We start from the raw sequence: 27,101 nt of genomic DNA on the forward strand, positions 1-27,101 counted from the left end.
TGTTGGATAATAAGGAGGGATTAAGGAAAAGCCTATTAAACATCAGATTTTTTTTAAATTTCGTGTCAAAAGCATTGCATAATAAATAAATGTAAAAAGTGATGAAATAAAGGAAATCACAAGTTTTAAACCCAAAGCGGGCAACAGGAACCGCATTTTCCATAGCTTTAAACAACTCCTCCTCCGTACATGAGGCAGGACATTGTGGGCAAGCATACATATGCGGAGTTGTTTGTTCTGCTCTACGGTCTGCCAAGAACTGACCCTGGCTGCATCCTGCCAATTTCTATTTCCTCCTGAAATGTATTTTCCTTAACAGATGGAAGAGAATTTCATGCATTCTTCTCAATTTGGAAGCAAAGATCTCTAGAAGTTGGGAGGGAAGGGGCTTCTAAGTAAGCCTCCGAAGGGGTCACCTGGGGATGGTTCAGTTTCCAGCCCTATTTCCCGCCCTCTAAATATGGCTGAAAGAAGAAGGGAAAAGAAAAAGGGAAAACTTTGCGTTTTCAAATACATTGCAGCTTGCACCCTCAGTTCGCTCCTGACACAATAAATGAATACTCCTACTATCGAGAGAAAGGAGCCAGCAGAATTTAAAAGGATTGTTAAGGATGCCTGCTGGGATCTGTGACCGTTTAACCCATGAGAGGCAGGTTGCAGGCCCAGTCCCCATTGGCTTCAGCTAAGGCTGAAGAGGGCTTCCTTGCACTCATTCAAGCAGTAGCAGCAGTTCTTTGGCTGCCCTTTGGGTGCTGGTGGAGGAATGGGGAGACCATCCGGGGGGTGGGCCCGACTCTTGGCAAAGGAACTCCTTGGAGACTGGGTCCAACCCTTTGACATGCATTGTCAAGGGACTTACAGGAGGGCTGCCCCTATACAGTTCCAGTGGATCTAAACTTGGCACCTAATTGCCCAGTGTTGACGGAAACGTTTCCATGCAGCCTGAGGATGTAGATTGTGATATCACATTAATGTTAAACAGCGGAAGCAGCCATTTCCCTATTGCTCGTTTTGCTTCTGCAGAATTTTGGGAAATTAAGTTTAGGGAAGCCAGTTTAGGGACCTCTCTAGCTGAGAATTCCAAAGGACCCACCTTAAGCTACATTTCCCAGAATTTTTCAGGAGGCAACCAGTCACTGGGGAAACTGAGGCAGTGGAGCCTGATAAATAACTAATATGATCTTGTCATCAGATCCTTGCTTTTCCTTGATCACTAAACAGGCCGGTGGGACTGGTGGAGGAGGAAAGGGAAGGGATTAATGCCTCCTTGCATCAAGGCAGGGTCCCCGCATGCCACAGGGAGGCTGTGGTAAGGCCTCTTCTAAAGAAACCTTTCCGGATAACCTAATGATGGAGCAAATCAAACACTGGCTCCAAAGGTGACAGCTGGCTTTTGTATTTTTACAGTCAATGCTTGGCACACAAACGGATTCCCAGACAATGGAGGAAAACCAAGATTATTGCCATTTTAAAACCTGATAAAGATGCTTCCAAAGCCAAGAACTACCAACCAATCTCTCTTATGTCATCTGTATAAAATAAAATATCTGGAGGATGCTATTAAATTGACTAGGCCCTGTTCTTGAACCCCAGCTTATTGCCCAACAAGTAGGCTTCAGACCAGGGAAAAACTACAGCTCAAATTCTTAAAGTGACCGAGTATATCGAGGAAGACTATAAGAAAGGTTGCATTACGGGAACAGTTTTGTGGACCTCACGACAGCCTATGCAACATAGGAAATTGCTGCAGAAAGTCTACCATATCACCCCGGACTACGATTTTACAAAAACCATCCAGATCCTCCTAGAAAATGACAACTTTTATGTGGCGTTTCAGAGCAGGAAAAGTTGATGGGGGAGGTTAAAGAATTGTCTACAGTCCAACTGGCTCCAAAAGTGAGAAATATATTAGTAATGGGAGATTAAATGATTGTAGGGCAATTGCAGCAGCTCTACAGTTCATCCACGGCTCAGGTGATGGCCTGTACTATACAGGCAGTCCCTGCGTTACAAACATCCAACTTGCATCCAACTCATAGTTAAGAATAGTGGTGTTACAACAGGAAGTGAGAAAAATCTATCCCTTGGAAGAGAAATTAATTCCTGAAAGAGTGGTTATGGGGGAAAGGTGTCTTCACTGAAGCTTTGTCACCAATCCTGTATCACAAGACACCCTCCTTCTCTCTACTTTGATGTTACCTTAACATCAACAGAAAAGCACAAAACAGACCACAACACAAATTGTTTGAACCATGTAATATTCTTCCACTGCTACACTGTGGCAACAGAGAGCGAGTCTCCTCCATTTTCTGCATGGCAGCCCTTTAGATCCTTGAAAATCTGTGGGAGACCATCACAATGACTTATTATAATAAGAGTTGCAGGATTGCAATAAGGTAAGGTGGGTAAAATACAATGAACACTTAAAAGCACTATACAAATGTTAGGTATTATCCAAGTTCAGGCAAATGCTATCTTCTCGACGGCAACTCTCAGAATTCACCAGCCATGCTAAATAGAGAATTCAAGGAATTATTTCCAAATACTAATTTAGGCCAAGCTACAGGCATTATCCAAGGATAGATATTTTGGCAGAGCGAGTGTAGAATAGTGGTTTGAGTGTTGGACTATGACTACAGACCAGGGTTTGAATCCCTGCTCAGCTATGGACTACTGGGTTTTCTTGGGTGAGTCACACACTCTCATCCCCAGAAAATTCTGTGACGGGGTTACTGTAAGCTGGAACCAACTTAAACACTCCAAAAACAATAACGAGTGAAAAGGAGGGCTGCTTCATCCTTTTTCTTCTGAACATTTCCTAGTCCCAAATTATCTCAGATATATTTTGTTTCACTTGCAGTTTCTCAAGCCACTCCTGACACAAAAAAAATAGAGAAATGATAAAGAAAGCTCTTCCCATTTTGTTGGGGTAAAATCCAATGTGTGTGTGTGTGTTGGGGGGGGGGGGGGGAGGATGCAGGCTGGATCTACACTGCCCTATATCCCAGGATCTGATTATTTCAAATTATCTGGCAGTGTAGACTCATATAATCCAGTTCAAAGCCGATAATTTGGGATAATCAGATCCTTGGATATAGGGCAGTGTAGATCTAGCCCCAAATGTCTCCAGTCCTCTCCTCTAAATTATATACATAGAACACCCAAAGGGAGATTTTAATGCATCCTCCTGGAAGCCACCACCTGCAGTTCCTCTTCTCGAACAGCAGAGGTCACCCTAAGACCATTTGAGCAGTCAGTGGCCTCTTAAAAATGGGCTCAGTAATGCAAATACTGTACTACTATATTCTGAATTTCAGAGGCAATGATATTTAATGGAGAGATCAATTGCACGTATTTATATATTTCTCTACTTTACCTCTATCAACACCCTGCAAATGACCAAACAATCCACCAATCTCGTTAAATCCTGATTAATTTTGTGCATTTGAACATTATCATATGTTGCTGAGAAAAATAATGGAAAAAAAAGCTGTGGTCTTTCTTACAGAATATATCCTGAGAGCGTGATGAGAGCAATCTGAAACAGAGGCTCTTCTGTTACAGTTTCCTGTCCAGTGATCCTGGACAATCGTGAGGCTGACTAAAGGATTTTTGACTCATTTGCAGTAGATCACCGAGTATTTTGATCCTCACTTTTCTAAGAATAGTAAGAACAATAGCAGCCCCACTCTTTCCTCTTCCAAATTAGTGTCAATGGAGTGTCAAGTGGGGAAACCAGGAGGAGATTCTTCTGCAAAACAATTTGGGAGCTTGTTGCGTTTCTGATCACAGATTCCTTGGCTGAATATAGGCTCAGAGGCACTAGAGCCCACCTGAGCCACTAGATCGATCATAAGACCTAGTAAACAGAGAAGGCTAAAGACCTTGCAAGACTACAACTCCCATGATTCTGTAATATTGAACCAATGGCAATTAAAAGTATTGGTGTCGAGCTGCATTAATTCTTCATGTATGCGTGGCCTTCCTTATTAGTCAATGGTGTGAATCCTGACTAGAGTCAAGAAGAGTAAACTCCTTGAATGAGTGGAATATACCCACGTGTTGACTCATCATTCAACTACAGCAGCAGACTCACTGATTCAGTTGGATTTACCTATGTATTGACTAGTGTTGCCAGGTGTTTAAAAAAGGAATAAGGGCCAGTCAGACGGCTTGGAAACTTCAACTGGTACAATGTTTGGTGGCCAGACTACTAACTGGAGCCAATTATAGGGAGCGGACAACCCCCCTATTAAAAGAGCTCCACTGGCTGCCAATCAGTTTCCGGTCCCAATTCAAGGTTAAGGTGATCCTAAACAGCTCAGGACCTGGCTATCTTCGTGAACGCATCTTCCTCTATGAACCCACACGGGCTCTAAGATCTGCTGGGGAGGCCCTCCTATCGATCCCATCTCCGTCTCAAGCGCGGTTGTTGGGGACGAGAGAGAGGTCCTTCTCGATGGTGGCCCCCAGGCTCTGGAACTCCTTCCCAAAGGAGATTAGATTAGCTTCCACCCTGGATTCCTTCCAGAAGAATCTGAAAATGTAGGTGTTCACAGGAGCCTTCTTGTAACTGATAATTAATTGTCTATGCGCTTTATCTAGGCCTTGGCCATTCCATGCATTCCATCCCTAGTCACCAAAGAATATACATTTTCAGATTTCCATTCCCTTTAAAATGGCCCATGTCCTATGGTACTTGACTACAGATTGGGATTACTGCCTATGTTTTAAGTTATTTCAACTTTTGTAAGATGTGTTATTATACTGTGATTCTATTGTTTTTATTGATGTAATACTCTTTTGGGCTTGTCCCAGTGTAAGCCGCCCTGAGTTCTTCGGGAGATGGAGCGGGGCATAAATAAAGTATTATCATCATCATCATCATCATCATCAGAGTTCATGACTCATGCATCTATAAACAAATCTGTGGTCTACCAAATAAAAGTAAAAATAGTGTATTGTCTGCATTCCCTATTGTATGATGGACATACTTCTGTCCCAAAATATGAGCCTAAATCCCAAAGTACAGGATTTCTAAAAGAAAACCTGTTCAGTCTATAATATTTTTTAAAAATCTTTCCAATCTGACAAATGGAGATATCCCTTAGAAGAAGAGACACCCTATGTTGACATATCTTTCAACAAATCCAGATTCAATCCCGATTATCTTCTTTGAACTGGATTATATGAGTCTACACTGTCACACAATCCAGTTCAAAAAAGATAATCTGGATTCAGAAACTGGATTATATGGCAGTGTAGATGGGGCCTAAACTGCATATTCTAGGATTCTATAGGATGAAGCCACAGCGGTTAAAGTGCTATCATTGAGTAGTGTACAAGGGCTACTAGAATTTATATATACCGGTACTTGTTATACTTAGTTAGCACCTCAGGTATTTCTCACACACTTACAGATATTTGTTATGTGCCTTCAAGTTGTTTCCGATTTATGTCAGTCCTAAGACAGGCCTATCATGGGGTTTTCTCAGCAAGATTTGTTCAGAGGAGCCTTGCCTTTCCCTCCCAATGAGGCTGAGAGAGTGTGAATTGCCCAAGGTCACCCACTGGGCTTCCATATCTATGCAGAGAACTGAACCCTAGTCTTAGGTCAACATCTTTTATTTTTATTTTGTGTCAAAAGCATTGGTACAGCAAATACATTTCAAATAATGGAAATAAAATAGAAAAGAAAGAAATCACAAGCAACTAAATAGTTTTGGACCAAAAGCGGGCAACAGCAACCTCATTGTCTGTAGCTTTAAACAACTCCTCCTCCGTACATGAGGCAGGGCATTGTGGGCAAGCATACATATGCTGAGTTGTTTGTTCAGCTCCACAGTCACACAAGGTGGAGGATTCAGGTAGTGCCACCTTGCCAAGTTGTCTTTTGATCTGCCCACTCCACTTCTGAGTCTGTTCAGGGACTTCCAAGTTGCCCATTCCTGGTTTGCCCCTGGAGGAAGACCCTCTTGGGGGGCCATCCAATTAGAATTGCCAGGTTTAGCTGCCCAGAGAGACACCCTTGCTGTTGCTGGAGGAACATCAAGAGGAGTGGTGGTTCTCATGAAGCCCTTCCTTGATTTGAGTCTGGTGGGAGGAGCTAATAGCCATGCAGTGGGTGGCTTTCACAATGTTCGACCTTTTTTCTCTCACCGTTAGCAGCAACTTCCCATCGCACGTCAGGAGGGGCAATGCCAGCTAACTTGTGGAGTTTATCAACAGGTGTAGGTTTAAGGCATCCCATGATGATTCTGCATGTTTCATTCAGTGCTATGTCCACCTGCTTTGCATGGGCAGACTTGTGCCAAACAGGACAGGCGTACTCTGCAGTTGAGAAAGACAAGGCCAGGGCTGATGTTCTTATTACTTGTGGGTCTGCTCCCCATGAGCTGCCAGTCAGTTTCTGCAGGATGTTATTGCGTGCAGCTACTTTGTGCTTGGTGTTCATGCAGTGTTTCCTATATGTTAGTGTTCGGTCTAAGGTGACACCAAGGTATTTAGGATGGAAACAGTGTTCGAGCTCTTGGCCTTCCCAAGTAACTTTCAGTTTCCTGTTGGCTTCGCGGTTACGAAGGTGGAAAGCACACACTTGTGTCTTGGAAGGGTTAGGCTTCAGGTGGTTCTCTTTGTAGTAGCTGGAGAGATCTTTCAAGGCATTGGTGAGTTGCTTTTCAACTGTTTCAAAATCTTTCGCTTGTGTTGTAAGGCCAAGGTCATCAGCATATATAAAGCTCTTTGTGAGTGGTGGTTGTGGCTGATCGTTCGTGAAGATGTTAAATAAGGTCGGTGCAAGAACGCTGCCTTGGGGTAAACCATTCTTTTGCCTCCTCCATCTGCTTTTCTGGCCCTGAAACTCCACATAGAAGCTGTGGTTTTCTAAGAGGATCTGGACAGTTTTTGTAAAGTCCTCGATATGTTCAGTCAGATGAAGAATTTGACCTGTACAGTTTTTCCCTGGTCTGAAACCTGCTTGTTGTGCAATAAGCTTAGGTTTGATGACAGGTCCTAGTCGATTTAATAGCATCCTCTCATAGACTTTATATAGATGACATAAGAGGGAGATTGGTCGATAGTTCCTGGCATTGGAGGCATCTTTACCAGGTTTTAAGATGGCAATGATCTTAGTTTTCCTCCATGCTCTGGGAATCTGTTTGTGTGCCAGGCATTGATTGTAGAATTTCAAAAGCCAGTTTTCAGCTTTGGCCCCCAAGTGTTTGATTTGCTCCATCATCAGGTCATCTAGGCCAGGTGCTTTACCAGTCTTACAGGTCAACATCAAAACAAGTACATTCTCATTTCTGCATACATCTGTCCATGCTGGCAAGGAATTTTGGAAGTTGGCTTGCTGTGAGTTTTCCAGGCTGTATGGCCATGTTCCAGAAGCATTCTCTCCTGATATTTCACTCACATCTATGGCAGGCATCCTCAGAGTGTGTAAGGTCTGTTTTAAACTAGGCAAGTGGGGTTTATATATCTGTGGAAAGTCCAGGTTGGGAGAAAGGACTCTTGTATGAGGCAGGTGTGAATGTTGCAATTGGCCAGCTTGATTAGCATTTAATTGTCTTGCAGATTCAAAGCCTGGCTGCCTCCTACCTGAGGGAATCCTTTGTTGGAAGGTGTTAGCTGGCCCTGATTGTTCCCTGTCTGAAATTCCCTGTTTTCTGAGTGTTGTTTTTTATTTACTGTCCTGATTTTAGAGTTTTTAACTACTGGTAGCCAGATTTTGTTCATTTTCATTGTTTGCTCCTTTCTGTTGAAATTGTCTACATGCTTGTGGATTTTAGTGGCTTCTCTGTGTAGACTGATATGGTGGTTGTTAGAGCGGTCCAGCATTTCTGTCTTCTCAAATAATATTCTGTGTCCAGGTTGGTTCATCAAGTGCTCTGCTATGGCTGACTTCTCTACTTGAATTGGTATCCAAAATACTAATCCAAAATACTCTGAAATCCAACATTGTCCCCTTGTACGGCTGGATCCACTGTAAACACTGCACATTGTTGTAAATGATTCATGTACATATCTAAAACAGCAAGTAGGTGGTATTGAGCACCCTTTCACTGTTACCAATTTTTTTTCCAGGACCCCAACATTGGCCTAGGGGGACCCCGTTTTGGGCTCAGGGCCCACAGTTTAAGAAGCAATGCTCTATACAACCATTCAACCTGCAGCAACTCATTTTGCATCTCTCCTTTTGCCCTAAGGGGCTTCTCTGTGCCAGGTTTGGTCCCGGTCCATTGTCGGTGGGGATCACAGTATCACTGGATGCAGGTGGATTGCAACTCCCAAAATTATGTTCCATTCCCCCAACCCCCTGCAGTATATTCAGTTGTCATGGGGCTTCTCTGTGCCAAGTTTGGCCCTAGCCCATTGTCGGTGGTGGTCACTGTTTCTCTGGATGAATGTGAGCTACAACTCCCAGAATCAAGGTCCATTCCCCTAAACCCCTGTATTATGTTCAGTTGGCCATGGGACTCTTGATCGGCCCTCTACTTTAAAAGTTTGAGGACCCCTGCCCTAAGCTATGATAGGCCAAAGCACAATCTCATTCATGCTGTTGCCAGGCACTGCTGCTCCCATCAGCCTCAGTCAGGGCAGGCCACAATGGGGAATGCTGGGGGTAGTACTCCACAAAGACATGGAGGGCCAAATCCTCCCTGTCGCTGTCCCCACTTCACCCCACTCCTTGCTTGAGGGACTTTGCACACCAGACCATACTTTCTTCTTTGTGCTAAAAACAGACATCGCCCTGAGAAACAGGGCAGACGGGAAAGCCATTGATGAAGATGAGGCCATTCTTGTTTTTCTCTGGAAGAGAGAGAGAGAGATTTGGGCTGCTGAAGTTTGCAATGGAGGGTTGAAAGAAAGTGCTTTTTTTAAAAGGCTGAAATTCCCTCTCGCCTTTTTTGTTGTTTTGGTCTGACTATTAAAAGCTGCATCAGGGCCCTGCACAGGTCAGCATCCGCACAGGAGGGATCCGCAGCCGCTCTCATGGCATGGCAAGTATTTTTAGCTGCCTGTGCCCCCCAGCCACCGAGAGCGGGGGCCGGGATGCATTTATTTTTAGCTCCCCACGTGTGCCTCCACTCGCCACCTCAGGCTGCTGGCTGCATCCACGGATACAGAGAGGCTGGTCACGTTTTTGGCAGCCGAAGCTGGCTTCTCCATCGCCTGCCTGCCTCCCTCCCTGCCTTGGCGCATCCCTCCCAGAAGGGATGCTCCAGCCCATCCTTCCCCCACATCCACACAGCCTCAACCTTCAGGGGGGTTGTTGTGGGGTGCTTATTTTGGGTTTTTCAGGAGAAGAGGGTGTCACCCATTACGGCAGGAGATCCTCTCTGTGTGTTTATGAGCCCCACACATCCAGAGATGCAGACATGCACACGTTTCTGGGCCGCCTCTTGCATTCCTCCACATGTACCTCTCCCTCAGCTCACCCAGGCGGATGATGCCCGTGGGTGGTTGGGTGGGGAGCAGCAAAACCCAAAAGGGGATGAATGAAAAACGTGAGGCGGAGAGAGGGAGGGGGGAAGATGGAAGGGTGGGGAGTGAATGGAGAAGAAAGAGGGGAAGCATGAATGGGGAAAACACGAGGATGGAGGAAAGGAGGCCGGATGAAAGCCAGAATTATCTGAATGGCTGGCTGGATGTGGTGCGAGTATGTGCTTTTTCAGAAAAACAAGAACATGGTGTGGGAGGGAGGGAGATCAGAGGGGATTTCTTCCTTTTCTATTTCTTCTCTCTCCCTTTTTTTATGAAAGTAGATAAAGCATTACATAAGAGTGTTTCCATTCTAAACAGAGCTTAAAAACACCAGAACAGAGGATAGCTAGAGATGGGGAATGGAAAGGGAAGAGAAACAGGAAGAGAAAAGTGATCCTGACAAGCACATTCATTACACAACTGCCCAATTTCACCCTTTTCTCTTGGGCATCTTTTCTCACCAGATAATTAAAAAAAAAACTAAAGTGCCAACTCCAGTTGTCTTTTTCCTTTCATTTTGCTTTTTACAAGGAGTTTTTATCATTCTCATTTTTGTGCCTACAAAGCATCAGTCAGTGTCATTATTGCTACATGGCCAGATTTCCCTGATTGTTTTGACCAAAGTTGGGGTCCTCTGAGGTTTCCTAACTATTTAGTTACCACTGGCTAAATCATAAGATTTATGTCTCTGGAAACATGTGATGCCCTAAATTAAGTAAAGGTCAAGGTTTCCCTTTGACATTAAGTGTAGTCGTGTCCAACTCTGAGGAGTGGTGCTCATCTCCATTTCTAAGCCAAAGAGCCGGCATTGTTCATAGACTCCTCCAAGGTCATGTGGCCAGCATGACTGCATGGAACGCCATTACCTTCCTGCCAGAGAAGTACCTATTGATCTACTCACATGTGCATGTTTTCGAACTGCTAGGTTGGCAGATGCTGGGGCTTGCCCCGCTCCCCGGATTCGGACCTCCAGCTTTTCGGTCAGCAAGTTCAGCAGCTCACTGGTTTAACCCATTGTGCCACCAGGGACTCCACTCTAAATTAATATCGCCTAAACCGGTGTTTCTGAACCTGGAGGTCAGGACCTGGAGGTCTGGGTGAGTTGCAAGTGGGGTTTCAGAGAGGTCGCCAAAGACCATCAGAAAATGCATATTTTTGATGGTCTTAGGAACCTAAAGACCTCCAGTATTTTCTGCTATTCATGGGGGTTCTGTGTGGGAAGTTTGGCCTAATTCTATTGTTGATGGGGTTCAAGGGGCTCTTTGATTGTAGGTGAACTGTAAATCCCAGCAACTACAACTCCCAAATGTCAAAGTCTATTTTCCCCAAACTCCATCAGTGTTCAAATTTGTGCATATTGAGTCTTTGTGCCCAGTTTGGTCCAGATCCATCATTGTTTGGAGTCCACAGTGCTTTCTTGATGTAGGTGAACTACAACTCCAAAACTTAAGGTCAATGCCCACCAAACCATTCTAGTATTTTCTGTTGGTCATGGGAGTTCTATGTGCCAAGTTTGGTTCAATTCCATTGTTGGTGGAGTTCAAAATGCTCTTTGATCGTAGGTGAACTATTAATCCCAGCAACTACAACTCTCATATGACAAAATCAATCCCCCCCAACCCACCAGCACTCAAATTTGGGCATATTGGATATTTGTGCCAAATTTGGTCCAGTGAATGAAAATACATTCTGCATATCAGATTTTTACATTATGATTTGTAACAGTAGGAAATTACAGTTATGAAGTAGCAACGAAAATAATTTTATGGTTGGGAGTCACCACAATGTGAGGAACTGGTATTAAGGGGTCGTGACATTCAGAAGGTTGAGAACCACTGTCCTAAACTATAGGGAATTTATGGGGAATGAGCAATGTTTTTATCTCTCCCTAATGTGCCAGGGACCAGCACCATCTTCCTACCCATATCAATGTTTCTTTCTTTCATCACTGACCAGCAGCCAATAGCTTGTGGACTGCCATTAGTCCATGAACCACTGTGCTGTTAGGCCACATTCTTCATTAACACATCACCATTGGATATCCAAGATGGAGTGATGAAAGCTGGGACCAAACATTTGGTTGCTTTTCTGTTGCAGCAGCAACATCTGTAGTAGCTTTTGATTTTCCTTATACTGCAACTATATTCATGGGGTCAGATCCAGACTCAGTCATACCCAGACAGCCAATGTAATGTAATGGTTAGAGTACTGGACTGACAGCTATGAGATCCACGTTCCAGGCCCCACAGTATCATAAAACTCACTGAGTAACCTGGGGTCAATAACTTGCTTTCAGTCTCACCTAACCAAGAGAGGTTATTTCTTCCTCCAAGAGACAGCAGGCGAAAGGCCCTCCCTCCATCCCAACAACCACTGCCCTGGCCTCAGAGGCACATCTGCTGGACTTAATCCCTTCCACAATGCCATTCCCTTTTCCTTGTGGGTTGTGTCTCATTTATATTGTGAACCTTATGACAGGAACTGTCAAATTATAATTTGTAAGATGCTCTCAGAGCCTTTATGGCTGAAGAATGTGATATAAATATTCCTAAAGCAGGCATGGGCAAATTTCTTCCCTCCTGGTGTTAGGGACTTCAATTTGCACAGTTTTTGACAGCTGATAAACTGGCTGGGATTTCTGGGAGTTGAAGTCCAAAACACCTGGACAGCCAAAGTTTGCCCATGCCTGCTCTAAAGAATACACAAATAATTTTCAGCCAGCTTCTATCTCAGTAGAGCAGTGAATCTGCTCTAGGTTTTAACCCAGGCTTTAAAAGAACTATCCACAGTTTTAACACATAAAATGCTTTAATGTGTTTCTACTTTTCTAAATTGATTTTTAAAGTGGGTTGTCATTTAATTTTTCCCAATTTTCATATTAGAGATTGTTTGAGTTATATTGATTTGACTTTTTTGTCAATGTTTTAATGTGTAATCCACTTTAAGACCCCTATCAGGCTTAAAGAGGTTAAAAATAAAATAAATCCAAGAAAGTCTCCATCCAGGTGATGGTTGTGTCACTCCCTCTGTAAGGCACCATGCCATTTCTTTGTGCTTCTGTCTCCACTACATCATTATTGTCACCAAGGAAATAATCTTGAATCCTAATAGTTGGGTTAATTGAGCTTCTTTCACAATTGTGTAACAGTCAGATTTCTGTACCCACAGATTCCGCACACATGGATTCAACGATGCACATCATGATTTTTTTTGGTCAAATTCCAAGACAAACCCTGATTTCGCCAAGGGACTTGTGTGTCCACAAATTTTGGTAGGCACAGCAGGATCATAGAACTAAACCCCAACATAAGGTACCATATACCCTGTTTCCCCAAAAATAAGACATACCCCAAAAATAAGACCTATCATGATTTTTCAGCATTTCTGAGGATGCTCGAAATATAAGCCCTAGACATAGTTCATTTAAAAAGTCAATTTGGAAAAATAAGACTGCCCCTGAAAACAAGCTCTGAGCCATTTTTGAAGCAAAAATTAATATAAGACCCTGTCTTGCTTTTTGGGGAAACAAGGTAAAACCAGCTCCCAACTTTTCTCACCAGTGCTACTGTATGAGTGCTGTCTTTTTCTTGAACTTCAAAGCAGCCACCTCCTTGGTCTTGAGAATCCCAGGCCAAAACTGATCTCAGTGTCTAGCACTGGGTGAATATTTCTGAAGTATGGAGAGAGTGAACCAGTCAATGCCACAGGTATTTAAGAGATTGTGAGTTGCCCAGTAAAAAATTAAGCACGTACCCAAAAGCCAGTCTGAGTTGTGTTGCTGTGGGTCCTATAGCCCATTATTTGAACAGGTCTCAGTTAGGATCCAATTCCAGGCAGTACGATTTCATAACGAAAACCTAGCTGGCTAAACATCTGGGCATGACAGGCCTTACCTTTAGGCAGAACAAGGCAACTGGCTCAGGTGGCAAATGTTGGAGGTCAGCTATAGTTCCCAAATAGTCATCCTGAGCTTGTTTGCTAGTACTTTCTTTTGGATATCCAAACTGTTTGCAAATCTTGTTAGCCACCTCCTAAACTGCAAGAGCAGTGATTGATGCTATCTCATTGTTTGTAATTAGCTGCGAATTCTATTATTTTTTGTGTGTGGAGTGCTATCTTGTCCCTTGCCAAAGAGTCAGGAAATAAATAAGTAAAAGTATAGGTGAATATACAATAAATAGATTTTAAAAGCCAATTTTTCAGTGAATCTGCACAAGTAGTTAATGGTCCAGATGTAATAAATAAATGGACCATACGGTTTGTAACACTGTAGGCGCAATAGAGGTGAGTGTCTATTGGGCATAAATCTTGACACAACAGAAAGATTAATGGCCATTGGTATAAACAAGCCAGAAATATAAGAAGGACAGATGCATTTTCAATGCATTATCTTTGTCAGTGGCCAATACTGAACTTCAGTCCTTGTGATTTTCTAATTCTTCCCAAGGGCCAGAGTCAAACACATTGGAGTAGAATTCATCATACAACACAAACAGAAGTGTCATTTGTCTTCCCCATGTATAACAGAAGAGAGCTGGAAACAGAACCAGAGTTTGATAAACTTCCCTGTTTTTAGCCTAGAAGTCCCAGAATCCCACTAGTCATTGTAACTGGTGGCCATGCATACCTAAAGATTCTGGGAGTTGTAGTCCAGAAATGCAACTTTCCCAAAGTCTGGAGGTATGTATTTGGTGGCAACAGGACTGTATATAACATTTGTATGCATGCAGCAAAATGAACTTTTGCTTTTGGGATTTCCTCCTAAATGTTTTCAAGATGTGGTTAGATTTATCTGTTGATACAGAATCCATTGGGTGTGTAGGACTGATTGTACACAGGCAATCCCCAAGTTATGAACAAGATAGGTTTTGTAGGTTTGTTCTTAAGCTAAATTTGTATGTAAGTCAGAACCGATACTTTTTAAAGTTTAACTCCAGCCACATATATAAGTATAGGTAAAGGTAAAGGTTTTCCCCTGACATTAAGTCTGGTCATATCTGACTCTGGGGGCTGGTGCTCATCTTCATTTCTAAGCTGAAGAGCCGGCGTTGTCCACAGATGTCTCCAAGGTCATGTAGCTGACATGACTGCAGGGAGTGCTGTCACCTTCTTGCCAGAACAGTATCTATTGATCTACTTATATTTGCATGTTTTCTAACTGTTATGTTGGCAGAAGCTAGGGCTAATAGTAGGAGCTCACCCCGTTCTTTGGATATGAACCACCTTTCAGTCAGCAAGTTCAGCAGCTCAGTGGTTTAACCCGCTGCGCCACCATATAGATGTAGATATACACACATATACATATACTTATACATACATACATACAAGCGTGCATGCTTTGGATAGCATTGGGAAGGGTTATCACCCCTATGGTGTTGTTTTGCTGTCTGTGCCCATTTCACTGCACTTTCTGTCCCTGTGATAATTGGATTTTGAAAAATGTGGCTTGTTGTGGAAACAAAGATTGGTGAGAAAGCTTCAGTGGAAACACCTTTTCCCCATGATAACTCTTTCCCTTGAATTCCCTTCCAAGGGCTAAATAGATTTATCTCACTTCCTGTTGTCTCTTCTCCACCCTTAACTAGGAATTGTTTGTAAGTCGGATGTTTGTAACTTGGAGACTTTCAGTATTCCAGTGATTCTGAATCCCAAGGGTAGAGTAGGGAACAGGGAAGGCTATTAGTGAGGAATTGTTGTATTGACTTCTAAAAAGAAATATATAAACGTCTCCTACAACTGTCCAAGATGAATTTTCTTTTGTGATGCTGACAAAACTTTAAAAAAATAAATAGAGACTGTCCCTTCTAAGTTGTAGAATGATTACATATTTCCAATGACACAACTTTAACTGATTCCGTGCTATCGAATCATGGGAGTTGTGGTTTTAAAAGGTCTTTGGCCTTCTCTGCAAGTGCCCCACCACAGATCCCACAATTCCATAACATTGAGCTATGGCTGTTAAAATAAAGCCAAACTTCATCCCATTATTCAGTGTAGATCAGGCATGGTAGGCTGTTAGGAATTGTGGGAGCTGAAGTCCAAAACACCTGGAGGGCCAAAGTTTGCACATGCCTGGTGTAGATGTACCCAGAGAGAATCAGACGAGAAAGGTCAATAGTAGCTGAAATGTGCGGAGTTGGTTTCTTTATATGTGTTGTTTTTTTTCTGTAAGAGTGGGTGGGTCCACATGTGTCCCTGAGGGAGCTGAATAGGAAATGGCAGACCTTATGAATGTAGGGATGCCTTCCTAGGTATACATAGATTTCTAAGTGTGTAATGGGTGAGTAAATATGGGAAGAGTAGATTTCTTCTTGGAAGGTATGGATTCCTGTCCCAAACTTTCTTACATTCATGATCTTAAGGTCCCTTGATTTCTTTTACCATGTCACCTTGGGTGTTGGTCGAACAGGAAAAAAATGGCCTCAAAGGAGTGCTTGTGTGTTGCTTTTGGAATTATTATCCTTCTTCCAAGGAACGTGGAAGTTCTCCAAACTTGCTTTTTTTGTTTTCCGCCCAAATAATTCAGGATTCCTTACATCTCCATAGCAATATAAACAAATAGCATTTCTTCATCCTTTTACTGTTGAGTAGACATGGATGATTTGGGAATGCATTTGTGGTTGACATAGGAAGAATTTGTTTCAACAGCTGCTTATCTGTGTAGCTCTGAGGATATTCCCTGCCTCCCACTCAGCTTTGCGATATGCTGCTGTGTCCCTTATTGCAACGGGTTGCAACTGATTATTGTTTCTGATATAATCAACATTTTGTGCATTATTGAGTGACTGAATAATCATGTATGGAATCAGCTGTTCATTTATTTCCCTGGAGTTAGTTTCACGTGTGAGGATTTTTGTGCTGCTATACTTGCACTTTATATATTAATTATAGTTCATTCCTTTCCTTCGCTTCTAGTTCATCATTCCAAGAATAGCTCACCATGTGTGTCAAGGGAGTCCTGCTTTTAGAGTTACTCCAGTCCTACCAACACTATCCTGAACTAATCTTTCTTATATGTTTCCTTGGAATGCATCTACATTATAGAACTACATTATAGAACTTTTACTGCCAAAGCTCAGTGCTATGGGATTCTGAGATTTGTGGATTACAGGGTATTTCTTTTTCTATGCCAAACTCACCAAAAGGCAACTATTATTCCATAGCAGTGAATGATGACTATAGAATCAGTTAAAGTGCTGTCATAATGTATTAATTCTAGAAGTACCTTTGGTGTATTCTTTGGCCTCAGCACTTTAGACCCACTGAAGCCTCCAAACATTTACCAAGGCAGTACCTCATAGATTGTGACTCCATAAACCAAACAGGTCACAATCAAAGCATGTGTCACCATGGCTATACCAACATGTCCCATGTGTAGTGCATTTTGCCTGGCCCTTCTTCTATCCAAATGGACATGGTCAACCAAGAATTAGTGACCACACTGTAGAGATATGGGAAATAGAGGTCTTCTGATTGATCTTCATTCCAACCAAAACAACACCTTTCAGGACTGTACTGGATTTTCAAGGCTTTACTTTATATTTAATCTCATTCTGCCTCAAGGCAGCTCAAAAGAAGATTTTTAAAAAGAAGTAGGGACAGTTGATCACCCACATTTGTGGGTTTCATTTCTGCAGATTCCATGGATTTCACTAATATGTTCTCCCTAGCAATCTCTAGGTGCTTTTGCATTAACAGCTGCATTGTGAAGCTGATCACAGACCCACACTGGAAGACCTAAAGATTCCTTGAGAAAAAAACGTCTCACGGCATTTATAAATCTTAGAGCACAATTTCATGGTCACCATAGAGTCATGCTGGAGGACACAGAGATTTGGTCTCTCGAGTTTGAAAAAAAAATCACATTTTCAGAGGCCCTTTGCCTCTAACCCCAGTGAATATGGAGCCTTAACTGTATTAATAAAACACTAAGGCGGTGTAAAGCAAACTTAAATTGGGAACCATTTTAAAAAAATATCAATAGAAGTTCAACTTCTACCGACATTTATTAAAAGCTCCCTCCTTCAACAAACAAGTTAATTGTTAAATTAACTCAATAAAGAAAGGATTTTCTCATGGAAAGGGCTCTTTTGAAAGTCATTTTCACAGCTTGCAAGTAGTCACCAAAATGTTTTGTATGCCATCAGGTTGAAATTTATAGTTTGATGAGGTGCCAGAACTCTTTGGCAGAGAATCCTAAAGACCCTGTAACATTACAACTCCCATGATTCCATACCATTGAGCCATGGCAATTAAAGTGGTGTCAAACTGCATTAATTCTACAGTGCAGATGCACCCATAAGTGTCAGGCTGCAGAATCAGAAGATCCATGCCATGTATCTTGCATTGTACTGAATTATTTCAGGCTGCAGAGGGGGTGTCAAGGGCTAGATCACTCCTCCAGTTTAAAACAAAAACAATGCTTTACTATAAGATCAGCACATCTTGACATATTATATTAGGATGCTTGAGAAGTAAAGAGCCAGTTTGTTAGCTATGTGGAAACATTAGCAAACATTTCAGCCTGCCAATAGCAGACTAAAGACCTGGAACCTAATAATAGGTACATCATGTCTGATGGTGGTTATCATTGATCTTTCATGGAACTAGGCTTTTTGGCCACAGTTCTGTGCAACGTGCCCTGTAAAAAAGAGGCTAAGCCCCTTTGATGTAACAGTGAAAGTTAAGGTGCATTTACACTGTAAAAGTAGTTTGACACCATTTTAACTGCCATGGTTCAATGGTATGGAATCATGGACTTTGTCATTTGGTGTGATTGCATTTGCTTTTATTAAGGTATTATATTGTTTTAAAACGTTGGAATTTTAAGTATGTTTTGTTAATTGCTGTTATATTGGTTTCTTGTATTTTGTATTATGTATATATATTGAATGTTTTTATTATATGCAACCGCTCTGAGTCCCCACAGGAGATAGAGAGGTATACAAATAAAGTTTGTTGTTGTTGTTGGTGGTGGTGGTGGTGGCGGTGAGTCTTTGTCAGAGGATGCTAAATAACATATAAAACTACAACTCTCATGATTCCATAGCAGTTAAAGTGGTGTCAATGCACTAATTCTACAGTGTATATGCATTCTTAGTAAACACATGGGAAATCAGAATATTCAAAATTGAGGAAAGACAGTGTAGCATGATGGTTAGAGTGCTGGAAAATGACTTAGGAGATCATCATTGGGTGATGTTGAACCAGTCACTCTCTTTTGTCAGTCCAATCGGATGATACAGGATTGTTGTGGGGAATAAGTGAGGAGAGGTATGTAGGTGTAAATGTGAACCTATTAGAGGAGACAACAACCTAAATGTTGCATCATAAAGACATCATATAGAGTTCTTTTGGGTAGAACTACACATCATCTCTTCCTTCAAACCCTTGAAGCCAAATCTTTTTTCTGTTGCAGTATTTACTCGCCAGATAAGAGCAGTGAGAGAGACCGAGAAGTGTCCAGTCATCAGTCAACCTGACTAGCGCTTATAGGAAATGTATGTCCAAATATCAGGTCTTGATGGCTAGGGTTGCTGGGCATTGCTCTCAAATCGCATCTGAAACACCCCACAACCTCCATTCCTGTCTTACTGCTTGTCCCACACTCCTTGGAGTATAACAGATTGTGAATGATCCAAGAGTTATGTCTATTTTTATCTTTATTGATTTATTTCAAATATGTCAATTCTGAGTTTCTGGGCAAGCCTTCCTAAGACAATGCAAATGCATAGTTAGGAACATACAATACAAATCATATATGTAATACAAATGAAACAATTAGAACAGTTCGATACAACTGTACAGTTTAAGAGATGTTGCCAAAATATGAGTAAAAAGAGCCATTAGCAGATCAGACCCACTCCAAAGCCTACATGGTTGAGTATAATGTCAGAGTTCTGCATGTGTGCCTTTGGAGAAACGTCTGACTATGCTCCCATGATCATATGCAGACCAAAGACATCTTACACCCAGATCTACTCGAGTCCTCCAGAAGTCTCATCAAATGATGTTATCAGTCTGCATCTGCTGACAGGAACAGTCAGGTACATCTCCAATCCTCCTTCTCTCCACCAACAATGGAATGGCAGTGGATGAAAGCTGTCACATCAAAGTAAGTTGGGAGGACATTTGATTGTTGCAAAGAGTAGGGGAAAATATCAACCTCGGCAATGATCAGAAAAAGCCATATGCTGCATAAGGTAAACTTACACTTGTGGTTGTCACTAACAAGTTGCCAGTCCATGTTTCAATTGAGCCCAAGTCTGATATTGCCCAAAAACACATTCAGAAGATGGTGCAAAATTAACTTCTATTATATTGGTCAATACTTCCCAATATTGTCAGTCTACTGCTACTTCAGACTTCATGACATACTTTGGTGGAAAGATACCTTGTGGATCTAGCAGAGCAGATAGATGAGGACCTTTAGGATATCTCTCATAATCCTTTACCATTAACCACACTGGCTTGGATATATGTGGTCCTTTATATGTTTTGGATTTCAGGTCTCATGAGCTGTAGTAATGATAAGGGACACTGGAAGTCTACAACATCAAGTGGGTCATAGTTTCCCAACTCCCATTTTAGAGGAAGCCATTGGACACATTGACACTTACAGAAAAACATGTCAATTATTTGCTTTTCAAATAGGCTGATCCCAATGGCCAATTAGATTCACTTATTGGCATGACAGTAGACCGCTTTGAAATGTGTTGATTCAAAATTCAACAACTGATTCAATGAGCTTGCTGTAGTTGATACAAACCGACAAGATTCAGGACAATAGCATTATCTTCATCACCACCACTATCTCCCATTTGCCTTTTCCCAAAAGTCACAAAAGCATTGTACAAAAATTAAAACATCTGCAGATGTATTACATATAGATAAAAACATGCAGTAAGTCATTTGAAACAGAATTAAAAACCACTGAAAAACACGTTCATTACATGGCAACATAGCACTATAGCAAACGAAGGGCAGGAATAGGCTTAAAGGGCTGATTTTATTAAACATTAGGAGAGACTCCATGACAATAATAATCCAGCAATGGAACCCAAGACCTGCTTTAGTAGTGGAGTTCTCAAGACAAAGCTATTAGGCAGCCATCTTGTAAAGATGACTTGCATCTGCTGCATCAACCAAAGGACTGGCCAAGATGGACTGCATGGTCTCCTCTCTTTATGAGCCTGTGTCTCCATGACACTCATCATTGTCTAAATCTCTACGGTTTTGTTCCTTTTTTAAAAAATGATTTAAAAACTCAAACAATGTTATGTTTTAGCATAGTTAAAATGCCAGATCATTTTGATAATTTTCAATTTGACTGCAAGAACGCAAGACTTCTCTGATACAGAAAAGAGACCATTCTATCTAGGGTTCATGTTCTGCATAGAAGAATAATTAGCCAGGTGCCTCTATTACATTTGTTGTTGTGTGCATTCAAGTCCTTTCTGACTTATGGTGATCTTAAGACAAACCTATCATGGGTTTTTGGAGGGCTGGGAGTGTTAATCCCTTGTGCCGGCAGGACTGCTGACCGACAGGTCGACGGTTCAAATCCGGGGATAGCAGGTGAGCTCCCTCTCTTAGCTCCAGCTCCCCATGTGGGGACACAAGAGAAACCTCCCACATGATGTTGAAACATCAGGGTGCTCCCTGGGCAATGTCCTTGCAGACGGCCAGTTCCCTCACACCAGAAGTAACTTGCAGTTTCTCAAGTCACTCCTGACACATAAAGAAAAACGCAATGGATTTCCATGGCTGAGCAGGGAATCAAACCTTTGTCTCCAGTTGTAGTCCAATGTTCAAACCACTACACCACACTGATTCTATAGGATCATACGTAGGGCATTAATATAATGGCCCATTTCTGTTGTGTGCTCCCAATCTCTGGTGTCCAGAAGTATACTGCCTTTCAACATGAAAGCTCCATTAAGATGTCACAGCTAATAGTCATTAACTGGTCCTTTCTTCCATTAATTAATTTGTGTCATCATCTGCCGAAGTGATTTACAAGACTGTCCCTTGGTAAATCTGAAACTAGATGTCTTCACTTCATTCTGTAATATTTTGAAAGGGAAGACGAAAAAGCTGTCCATTCCTAAATTTTATTTCAAACATATATATTTTCAATACAATCAGGACAATTGACATTGTCAACTGTCCTGAATATATCAGTATGGCCAGCTATGCTTTTTCACGATGGTATGTATGTATCGACCTTATGACCAAACTACTGCGATTTTACAAAGATCTTGTACAGGGATGTTACTCATCAAGACCTGACTGAACGCTAGATCCCAGTGATCGTATAAATGTTTTGAAACTTGTCTTGTTTCCATAAAAAGATTACTTTTATTTGCAATCCAAAACAATGAAATGTAAAAGTAGTTTGCTCTGACTAAGTAATGTCCATTAACAGCTTTCCTCAGCACATTTCAAACATGCTGGACTGCAATTCCCATTTTCCCCATCCGATATGGCCCTATAGCATGACGGCTGGGGAGAGTAAAGTTGTAGACTAACAAATCTGAGGGTGCCAAGTTTGGAAAATTGTGGGTATATAATAATACAGATAACTACCTTCTACTGAATAAAGATTATTGATCTATTTGTCTCAGTACTTGTTTACATTGATTGAAACGGCAGCTGCTTGGGAGCCTCCAGTAGGGGTCCTTCCATCACTCCATAGATATGTCAGGAACCAAATTTGGAAATACAGCTTCTTTTGACCATCTTTGAGCCACAGCCCTTGTTCAGAAGGGTTCTGGAAGACCAGACAGTGGAAGCACCAAAGAGAACGTTGTCACTCACCAATATTGTTCATAAACTAACCTCCAGCAATGTTCGGCCATTTCTTTCTAATCATCTCATTCATCCCAAGAAGATACTGTTGAGTCAAATTGCTAAGTACCGATGGGTCAACAACAGAGACATAGACAGCATGTCCAAGACGACCTTGTTGAGAATAGAATCATAGAGTTGTAAGAGACCACAAAGGCCATGCAGTTCAACCGCATTCTGCCATGCAAGAGTACATAATCAAAACACTCCTGACAGGTGGCTATATTGCCTCTGTCTAAAAACTTCTGGAAATCCTGTATTTCTGATCAGAACTTGAATCTAGGTGCCCAAAATCTATGTCATAAATATGACATTTAACAGATACAGGAGGTTCAGAAGAAAACTGTAAGGAAAAGTCATTGTGTCATCTATCAAACCAACTATCTGTTATACACTGGTTCATCAAGCAACAACATTTGGATAACCACAGGATTCTGACTCCCGAGCTAGAGCTCTGAAGTAAAGCTGGTAAAATGAGTTAGACAATGCTACTGTTAGAGGGATTTGTAATTACTTGAGCGGCCAAACTCAAAGGGTGCTCAACAACGGCTCCTGGAGAGAGGTGATCAGTGGGATGTCACAGGATTCTTGTCTTGGGTCCAGTATTATGATGGATTATGGATTAAAGGATATACGACAGGGTAAGGATTCAAAACAACCTTAACAAATCAGACATCTGGGCCAAAACTAACAAAGGGAATTTCAACAAGATGACAGAGGTATAAGATGGGGAAAACCTGACCTGATAGCAGTACGTGTGAAAGAGATCTCGTACACCACAATCTGAACATGAGTCATCAGTGTAATGCGGCAGCTAAAAAAGCAAACGTGATTCTAGCCTGCATGAATAGGAGCAGTGTCTAGATTGAGGAAAGTCTTAGTCCCACTCTCTTCTGCTTTGGTCTGATCTCACCTGGAATGCTGTGTCCAGGTCTGGGCATCAAGAAGGATATTGACTAGCTGGAAGATGTCCAGAGAAAGGCAACCAGAATGACCAGAGATTTGGAAGCCAAGTCCTGTGAGGAACAGCTGAGGAAACTGGGTATGTTTAGTCTGGAGAAGAGGAGGTTGAGAGGGGACACAATAGTTTTGGTTACATATTTAAAGGGGTGCCACATTGGAAGAGGAGGGGCAAACTTGTTTTCTGCTGCTCTGGAGGCTAGAATGGGATACAGTGGATTCAATTTTTTTAAAAAAATCCATTCAAACACTAGGCAAAACCTCCTGAGCTATAAGAGCTGTTCAGCAGTGGAATACGCTGTCTTGGAGTGTGGTGGCATCCCTTCTTCTGGAGGTTTTTAAAGAGACGCATCTGTCAGGAGTGCCTGGATTGTGTTTTTCTGCATGGTGGAATGTCATTGAACTGGATGGCCCTTGGAGTCTCTTCCTACTCTATGATTCTGTGACAGATGATGCTGGAGAACCCTTGGTTGCATGAGGGACAGAAGATGAGGGGAGAGAATAGGACACAGTGTCCTCCCTAGTGGAATTAGATTGGCCCCTTCCCTCCAGTCATTTCGCAAACAAGTGAAAACTTGGCTTTGAGAGCAAGCATTAGGCCCAGCATAATTATCTGTGCAATATAGTTGGAATTGTTACTAATAATTATTACTAATAATATTGCGATATAGTTGTATAATATAATATATTGTATGTATATATACTTGTAAACCGCCCTGAGTCCCCTTCGGGGTGAGAAGGGCGGTATATAAATGTCGCAAATAATAAATAATAATAATAATAATTGGCTTTGGATTGATGAATATGATTATCTGATTATCTGGATTTGGATCTATGCACAATAGTCATCTAATGTTTACATGTGTTGTTTTAATATTGTTTTAAATTGTCGTTTAATTACTTTTAATTATTGTTGTTGTCCAGGCATGGAATAATGCCACTCATGTAAGCCGTTCTGAGTCCCCTTTGGGGTGAGAAGGGCAGAATTTAAATGTTGTAAATAAATAAATTTATTAAAATATTATTGCATTCCCTACCACCACCTTATTTCAAAGGCCCTTGGGTCTGTTTCCACCCCCCACTCTTTACCTACATAACAACTTTGTAAAATTGAAAACTTTTTTTTTCATGTCAGGAGCGATTTGAGAACCTGCAAGTCGCTTCTGGTGTGAGAGAATCAGCCGCCTGCAAGGCCATTGCCCAGGGGACACCCAGATGTTTTACCATCCTGTGGGAGGCTTCTCTCATGTCACCGCTAGAGAAGCTGGAGTTGACAGACGGAAGCTCACCCCACTCCTTGGATTCGAACCACCAACCTTTCAGTCAGCAGTCCTGCCGGCACGAGGGTTTAACTCATTGCACCACCAGGGGCTCCATTGATTGAGTTGAGAGACAGCAATTAGTCCTAGGTCACTCTGAAAGCTTCATGCTCCAAACTCAGGTTTCCTTAGGCCTAGCCTGGTCTTACATTCACTTCACCATATTGCGGGGATGAGAGTCTGTTCCATTCCAGCTCCTTAGTTTCTTATTGCATTAGACTGTAGTATAAAATCCACCTGCAACCACACAATGCCTAGAGTTAGAGAGACTGACTCTTTGAGATGCCAACTCCTAGGATCCCCCCAGTTTAGGGGGATTCTGAGGGTTGTGATCCGAAAGAGTAGCTTCCCCTAGCTCATGATGGGAGAAAATACAAAAATGTTAAAGAAGAGTGGATATGGAGAAGGAAGGGAGAGGGGAGAGGGGAGAGGAAGAAGAAGCCAGGGGCGGAGAGGGAAAGAGGGCTGCAGAAAGTCAAGAAAGGGGAGGAAGGGGGGAGGGAGGGCAGTTTGGAGATGAGGCTACTGCAAAGGTCTACCAGGGTCAAGAGATGTGTCTCAGGTGGGCGTTCTCTCCTCCTCCTCCTTCTCCTTTCCTCCGCTTCGCAGCTCCGAGGGCGCTCCTTGGCGGCGTCGCGGCGATGCCCTCGTCCAGCCCCGGATGCTTTTTGGGGTAAGGGCTTTCTGATACGGGGGTTGGACAGACCCAGAAAGCCCAGACCGCAAAAAGACCCAGGGAAGACCCTGATGCTGTTGCTGCCGCCCGCCTCGTCTCTTCTGGCCGCGGAGGGGAGGGAGGAGAGGCGGAGGGGAGTCCTTTTCTTCCGGCGGCTTCTGGACCCGGGGCACCTGTTGGATTTCGCAGACCCCCCCCCCTTCAAACCAGCCTTTGGGCTCCAAAAGTAGGGGTTCCTCCCTACCATTGGTTGGTTTCGGGCTTCCAAGGACTCCCTCTGCAGCTCTGGGCTTCAAGAAGGACACACCGGTTCCAGGCTCTCTTTCTTTCTCTTTGCCTCTCTTCTGCTGTTTGGCACTCCGCCCCTCTTTCCCTATAGGAAAGCAGGGGTCCTTCCTCTCCACCCCACCTTCACCCATCCGCTGCTTCTCTTCCTTCCTGCCTTCCTGCCTTCCGTCTGACTGGGGAGCTCCCTGCTTCCCAAACGCCCACGCAGGCAATCGCCAGCTCTGGGGAGGAGGAGGGGGATTTCTCCTTGCCCAGTCTCTCCCCACCCCACTCCAGCAAAGATGCTCCCGAGACCAGCTCTTCCCTATTCGACCCTGCCTCTCACACCCATCACTGCCTCTGCAGAAGACTAGACCCAGCCCAGCCCTCTCCAAAAGCCTCAAATAAAACCTTTTCCAGCCCTTCCTTGCATCTTCCTTGCTTTGGTCTTGAGAGGAAAGGGATCACTCCACCTTCCTTCCCTCTTCTGTCAGATTCAACAAGGGCATGTACATGCATACTGAACCAGCTAGCACACACACATACGTGCACACAGTCCTGGAGAAAGAGTGACACAGAGGGGTCTGGGTTCCTCTCCATCCCACTCTTGGAAGCACTGATACTTTCCAGGAAAGATGAGATGCCCCCAAATCAAACTCTCTTTTGAATGGCAGCTATTGTGGGGTGGAAATGCATGTAAAACCGCACGGTCCCTCCAGGAATGAGAGGGCACAGTCTTAAGCCTGGGTAAGCTCACATGTGCAAGCAAACATATGGGCACAAATGTACCCAGAGCTCCCTAAAACACATCCGTCTCATTTTCCAAGCATGCCTAAGGGTACATCCAAACTGAGATATGCACCAATATGTGCTTGTAAACAGGCACACACACTGTGTCACACATGCAGACAGCTGTCTTTTTGTTTACACACAGGCCATACCACACATTCACGCAAACACACATCTTTTCACCTCACAGATATATGCACTATATGGCATGTTTTCATTCTCTCCCAAACCTTTCTATCCCAGTCTGTAAACCTACACTCTTGTTATGCTCAAAAGGTGCTTTCAAAAAAGGGCGATGAGTTGTGTAGAAAGCCTTTGTCTGAAAGCGAAACATGCAAACTGCTCATTCTTCGTCATGTGTGATGATTTCGCATGTCTGATTTCGCATTTTGCACTTCCCTTATACATGCAGCAGGAAACCATAACCAACTGTGGCTTCGCAGCATGTGTATCTTCAGCAACAAATCCCACCCAGATTAACCCGTGACCATTGCTTATCATGCTTTGCAATTTGTATGCTTTTTCTGACATGCCTTTTCCATATATGAAACTTGCCGTGCCAGAAAAGCGCCCAGACGTACATCCTGCAAATCCTGCATGAGCGCATGTATTCGCCCATCCACTTAGTGATAACTGGCATGTCCACAATACAACACACTTTCGCCCCAATGTACAGTCTCCGGTATACAGAGGCACGCATATTTTGTCTAGATGGGAGGAACCAAGCACTGAAACCATGGCAAAAGATGCGCATC

General features: G+C 42.8%; 1 long non-coding RNA gene and 1 other non-coding gene across 3 annotated transcripts in view; both read right to left on the bottom strand.

The window, feature by feature from the left end:
- LOC134292504 (uncharacterized) overlaps positions 1 to 27,101 on the bottom strand; it is a 74,849-nt gene that overhangs the window by 47,086 nt on the left and 662 nt on the right. The window lies entirely within an intron of this gene.
- On the bottom strand, positions 25,248 to 25,361 carry mir129b (microRNA mir-129b). The gene has a single exon (NR_129842.1). It is a non-coding gene; the product is annotated as a microRNA mir-129b (primary transcript).

This window comes from Anolis carolinensis, chromosome 6 (genome assembly GCF_035594765.1).
Source record: "Anolis carolinensis isolate JA03-04 chromosome 6, rAnoCar3.1.pri, whole genome shotgun sequence".
Classification (NCBI taxonomy): Eukaryota; Metazoa; Chordata; class Lepidosauria; order Squamata; family Dactyloidae; genus Anolis; species Anolis carolinensis.